At 36.0% G+C, this 6,567-nt stretch overlaps 1 long non-coding RNA gene across 1 annotated transcript; it reads left to right on the plus strand.

Annotated features, from left to right (window-relative positions):
- The first annotated feature begins 1,719 nt into the window (after positions 1 to 1,719).
- On the plus strand, positions 1,720 to 4,386 carry LOC121413112. Its single transcript, XR_005969681.1, has 3 exons — positions 1,720 to 1,794; positions 3,976 to 4,042; positions 4,260 to 4,386. It is a non-coding gene; the product is annotated as an uncharacterized LOC121413112 (long non-coding RNA).
- Positions 4,387 to 6,567: the final 2,181 nt, after the last annotated feature.

Below are 6,567 nucleotides of genomic sequence, written 5' to 3' on the forward strand. Positions count from 1 at the left end.
GCCTACTGCTTAGAGTACATTTTCTGGGTCTTGAAAATATAGCACAGATATCATTTTCGGAGAAATTATATGTCTTCTCTATATTATTAAACGCATAAGATTTTTCCAATTTAATACTTTAAAGTGCCTTGTATATTTTCTTGGATGTCACGTTTGGTAAACTGTTAATCTTACCATTAAATATAAGTTCTAGATTTAGACCAGTGTCTTCACAGTTGTCTTTTTTTCTTCAAAAGGTGTTTCCATGTTGCTGAAATACTTTCAAAAACTTTATAAACTTTATTTATTTCATTTCCACCTAACCCCATTTTCAGAAAGTCTGTAGGAGATTTGATAATACCTTCCTTGTGAACAATAAAATGATGCAATTTATATATATTTTTAAGAAATAATTTTTCATCAAATAGCATTTGCCCGTTTAGTCGAATCAATTTATTGTTAAAAAATATCTCATTTCTTTTAGATGTTATTTTTTTTAAGAAATGCGTGGCATATCGAGTATTTAAGTTAAAGTCCACCCCAACAAAATCTTGATTTGAATAAAATGAGAAAAATTCAACAAGCATAACACTGAAAATGTCATCAAAATCGGATGTAAAATAAGAAAGTTATGGCATTTTAAAGTTTCGCTTCATTTCACAAAACAGTTATATGCACATCTCGGTCGGTATGCAAATGAGGAACTGATGACATCACTCACTCACTATTTCTTTTGTATTTTATTATATGAAATATGAACTATTTTTATTTTCTCGTCATTGTCATGTGAAATGAAGGTTCATTCCTCCCTGAACACGTGGAATTCCATTATTTTAACAGTTTGTGCTTCAGGCAAGGAGGTCCTAATCGTCAAATTCGTAAAAATTGAAATATTGTATAATTCAAACAATAAAAAAAACAAAAGAAATAGTGAGTGAGTGACATCATCGACTCTCTCATTTGGATGTAACTGGCTCGTTCATATAAATATTTTGTTAAAAATAAGCGAAACTTTGAAATGTCATAACTTTTTTATTTTACATCCGATTTTGATGAAATTTTCAGCATTGTGCTTGTCTGATTTTTCTCTATTGATTCAAATCAACATTTTTCTGAGGTGGACTTGACCTTTAATAGGTCAAGGTTAGGAAACCCGAACAACATAAGTTGATTTGAATGGAAAGAATGGCAAAAGTAAACTTAAATATAAAATTCATAAAAATCGGATGTAGCCTGTACATATTTTAGTGTAATCGTGGATGTATCAGGGGATAAGAGAAGAGAATCTTCACACCATTGAAAGTAGGGGACAGTCTATATCACGTTAATTGAAGCTATAATGTTCATCTTTTTAATGCTGTAATCAGTTGAAAGTTTGAAATGCCACGCGACTTCTTATTTGACTTTCCTGAGCTGGATTTTTTCAATAGGATGAGGATGCTGGAGCTCCATTGTTACAAGCAAAAATATGATATCGAAAGTATAAAGGTATTTTGAAGTTACGGTATACAGAAATCCAGCTTACTAACTAGTTTTGTGACGCATAATGCTAAAGATGAAATTTCTGATCTTTTTGCTGTAATACCCAAAGTATATGGAATATTGAAAACCAAATTTCTTTGCATTCGTTCGTTGACCAATATAAATAATAATCTTGAATCTTACAAGAAAAATACATTTTTTTGGAGAGTTTTTTTTCCTTCTTCAATGGGTTTTCGGCGACACAATACATGTCTTGTGGGCGCTAGATTCAAAGAGCGGCTCCACTGTTACAAGTCTCTTTTTCTTTGTTGTAATTACGAGGATAATTTAGAGGTGAGTTTAAAATGCAGGCGTAAGCCTCTATATTCATATTAATACTATGCCTTCGCTTTAAGTTGACTGGATGAATCTGGATCATGTTCTGACTCCTGATGGCCGATGGGCCGGCGTCGAACTTGCGCTGCCACTGCACTGCCTATCCCACATACCGGTACGAGGCCAGTATTATTACCTTTGCAGGCGATTACTAGTATTACGCACGCTTACCGTGCTACAAGCGTTCGAATTTAATACATGGAGATAAATCCCTAAGTAGTCTAGCACATTGTTTGTGCGAGGTTAGGCTTTTGTCTTTACTCTTAATATGCTTGATGCTTGTGAATGCAGGTTGAAGTTTATTTTTTTATTTTTCTAAGTTAATTCTCTTCTCTGTTTATTCATTCTTTATCTTTCTTCATTTTAAGTTTTGTTTGTTCTTTTTTCTTTTTTTCTTAAGCTATATTCAGTAGAGGCGCTGGTCAGAAAATTGGGGATTTGGGATCGTCCCAGTTTACAGGGACTGTCTCAGTTTATAAGGATTTCTTCACACAAGAAATCTAGGAAAGTTCATTCACCTGTCAAGTGCCGACACCAATCAAGTGTGCTAGTCAATGCAAACATATCAGGTTTCATAACAAGATTATTGGAAGACGGTAATTCATGAAAAATAGACGTTGAACTGGGGGGAATTGAGGTCACTGAATCTATTTTTAGCACTCTCAATTTCCGTAATTGCCGTCTTTGTCCCGTAGGGGGAAGTGAAAAAAAAAGTCCCCATAAACAAAGACAGTCTCAATTTATCAAGACATGATTCGTCTTGGTTTATGAGGATATCCTTGTTTTCTGGGACACTCCCAATTTGTGTTCGTGTAGGCTCCACTCCACTTCACTATGCTTCACCTACCTGATCACTTCGGGACGGTGAACCATTTCGGATATACCGAGTGACAAGTGGGATCAAATGGTGGTTAATTGTAAAAATTATAGAAAAAAATATAACGAGAAAGAAAATTAGTTTTATTTCTTGCTATTCACCCTTATTTCACTCCTTGTCCATCCTCCGGTTATTCTCAAAATTGGTGTTTTTGGGCCAATAACTTTTTCCTAGCACATATTTCTATTATTCATAATTCACAGCCGAAAAACATCGCATGCGATGTTTTGAAATCGGCCGTGAATAATACGTGTCAGGAAAAAGATATTGGCCCAAAATCACAAATTTTGAGGATAATCGGAGGATGGGCACTACAGGCAGCAAGACACCCCCCCCCCCCCCCGCATAGAATGGGCAAACCAATAAATGGACCCTTGTCTCTATCTTTTTTTCATTCTTATTTTTTTTCTTTTTACTTTGTTTTTATTCTATATTTCGTTCTTTCAAATTTTACTCTTTTTCTTTCTTTACTATCTATCTACTTTCTATATTTTGTGCATGTGTCAAAAAATAAAAATTAATTGCGTATATAATTACTATTTTGCGCAATGTGCAGAAAGTGGTGTACACGCAGAGTGCATGATATTCTCTTGACACAAGGAATGCTTCCATAGTTCCATTGCTTTGACTGCTAATATGAAGTACATTATGATTAGTTATGTCCTCTTTTTTAAAGAACGCATTGAGAAGATTATCAGAATACCAAGTTGCAAGAGCATCTTCCTATATCAATGAGATAAGATAAGAATGGAGATAAGAACGTTTTCAGAATACCACCCCCAATGTCTACTTTGACAGAATATTTTTCAGAGAGTATAAATATTTACTTGGTTATTGTATCTAATCAATGGTATGACTTTTCCCTAAAAGAAAATGGAATTTTGAGGGAAATAGATTAAACATTGTTTAATACTATGGTTCAGTCAAGTTGGTCCTTATTCTCAAACAATAAAAGACAAAAGAGAGTGAGAGACATCATCTGTCTAATTTGCATGTCACTGAGTTGTGCATATCACTGTTTTGTGAAAAATAAGCAAAACTTTAAAATGTCATAACTTTCTCATTTTAAATCCAATTTTGATGAAACTTTCAGATTTATGCTTGTTTGAATTTTCTCTATTTTATTGAAATCAACATTTTTCTGTGGTGGACTTGACCTTTGATATCAATGAGTTTACACCGGTATTTGTGCTTAATTCATGCAGGCCTATGCTCCAAATTATGGTTGAAATTCCCTAACCACTTCTGTATTACCTTGTCAGATCACCTCAGCTCACCTGCGGACTAACTGACAATCAAGTTGATACATGACACTCCCAGCAGAATAAGGTGAGTGGTATTCAATGGCAAATGAACCCACCCCCCAAAAAAAAAATAAATAAATATGTTCTGATTGACAAAGAAATCGCTGGACTGCCATAAATTAATATCAAGCTCATCACTGGCCTTTATCTGTTTCAAAGCAGAATAGAAGTTCAATAAACAATTGCATGTAGATGTATGTCATTACTTAATTACTTAATGAATTTATTTTTGCTCAATTTAGACTGATGCCCACACATTTGGACCACTGTGAAGCCCCTACCACCAGTACAACTCATCCATGGTACATGTAACTAGACTGCGGCCGTCAGATCAGGGGCCCTTTTCATTAAGAGTTACAACTGATGTAACTTACAGTTGAATTCTATTTAAAACATGCCCCTGATCAGCTCAGCTCAGCGTAGCATCCAGATCGATCAGAACAAGACAAGGTAAGTAAATATGGCATGTAAAAGTATCACATCCTTTTTGTACATTACATGGACGCTACAAAGGCGCCCGATCATTTTAGTTTAACTATTGAATTTACCAATTGAAGAAGTATGTGACCAGCCGCCTCAAAACCAACAATAAGTTACCCAAAATGATTTCTTTTATTTTCATTGAGGTTGAAAAAGCATATCCTAAGCTCTAATATGATATATAACTTGTCAAATTGATCAACAATAACCTACATGTACACATTTGAAGTTCTGGGTTTTACTTGAGCATGATATGTGCTCACCATAAAATCTTGGTGAGACTTTCAAGAAGTCTGCAAAAAGAAAAACCCTTGTATCTGTTTTTGTCTCACCTGCGAAGCAAAGTGAGACTATAGGCGCCGCTTTTCCGACGGCGGCGGCGTCAACATCAAATCTTAACCTGAGGTTAAGTTTTTGAAATGATGTCATAACTTAGAAAGTATATGGACCTAGTTAATAAAACTTGGCCATAAGGTTAATCAAGTATTACTGAACATCCTATTAGACTTTCATGTCACATGACCAAGGTCAAAGGTCATTTAGGGTCAATGAACTTAGACCATGTTGGAGGATTCAACATCGAAATCTTAACCTGAGGTTAAGTTTTTGAAATGTCATCATAACTTAGAAAATATATGGACCTAGTTCATGAAACTTGGACATAAGGTTAATCAAGTATCACTGAACATCCTGCTTGAGTTTCACGTCACATGACCAAGGTCAAAGGTCATTTAGGGTCAATGAACTTTGGCCGAATTGGGGATATCTGTTGAATTCCCATCATAACTTTGAAAGTTTATTGGTCTAGTTCGTTAAACTTGGACATTAGAGTAATGAAGTATCACTGAACATCCTGTGCGCGTTTTAGGTCACATGACCAAGGTCAAAGGTCAATGAACTTTGGCCGAATTGGGTGTATCTGTTGAATTACCATCATAACTTTGAAAGTTTATGGATCTGATTCATGAAACTTGTACATAAGAGTAATCAAGTATCACTGAACATCCTGTTTGAGTTTCAGGTCACATGATCAAGGTCAAAGGTCATTTAGGGTCAATGAACTTTGGCCGAATCGGGGGTATCTGTTGAATTACCATCATAACTTTGAAAGTTTATTGGTCTAGTTCGTTAAACTTGGACATTAGAGTAATCAAGTATCACTGAACATCCTGTGCGCGTTTCAGGTCACATGACCAAGGTCAAAGGTCAATGAACTTTGGCCGAATTGGGTGTATCTGTTGAATAACCATAATATCTCTGTAAGTTTATTGGTCTAGTTCATAAAAAGTGGACATAAGAGTAACCATGTATCACTGAACATCTTGTGCGAGTTAGAGTAGTATTCAAAGTCAGCACTGCTGCTATATTGAACTGCGTGATGCAGGTGAGACGGCCAGAGGCATTCCACTTGTTTTATTTTCTTTACAACTTAAAGTTTTGACAGCATGAAAAAGAAGAATCACTCCTTGAGATCAGCATATTTTCAAATTTTTGCTTTTTGAAGACCAAATTACTAATTTGGCTGTTTACAGAGAACCTTCCCTGGCTACTTGTTGTGGGTTTTGGGGTGGCTGGTCATGTATGATTATATATATGGCTTTTGTTTCAGCTTTGGCTCTTTCTTCCTGTCTAACTTATCCTGGATAAAGTGAAGCTAATGGCCTTGTCACATTGTACCGTATAAGCGTAACTTTTTATGCTACCCGCAGGTCACCTGTATTGACAGTATCTCGCGCGTATCTTGCATGCATGTTTGTTGCTCAGCACCTTTGTTAGTCACCATGGTGATATCACCAGGCAACCGACCCACATGCAAGTTACTTGCAGACCATAGAGAGTATACATACCATGTTGCAGACTTGACGCAGGTTGGCAGTAGATTACACGCTGGACACGTATGCCACCCGCAACTTACACAGAAGCTTACACGCACCACCTCGCCAGCAAACCACGCACAATGCACACAAGTCGACAGTAAATTGCTCGCGCCCCGCACGCAGAACTTGTGAAAATTCTTTTTTGCCCGCAGAAATTTTGTTGTGTGCTGGAAAATACTTGTCTGCAACTCAC

This window comes from Lytechinus variegatus, chromosome 1, assembly GCF_018143015.1.
Source record: "Lytechinus variegatus isolate NC3 chromosome 1, Lvar_3.0, whole genome shotgun sequence".
Lineage (NCBI taxonomy): Eukaryota > Metazoa > Echinodermata > Echinoidea > Temnopleuroida > Toxopneustidae > Lytechinus > Lytechinus variegatus.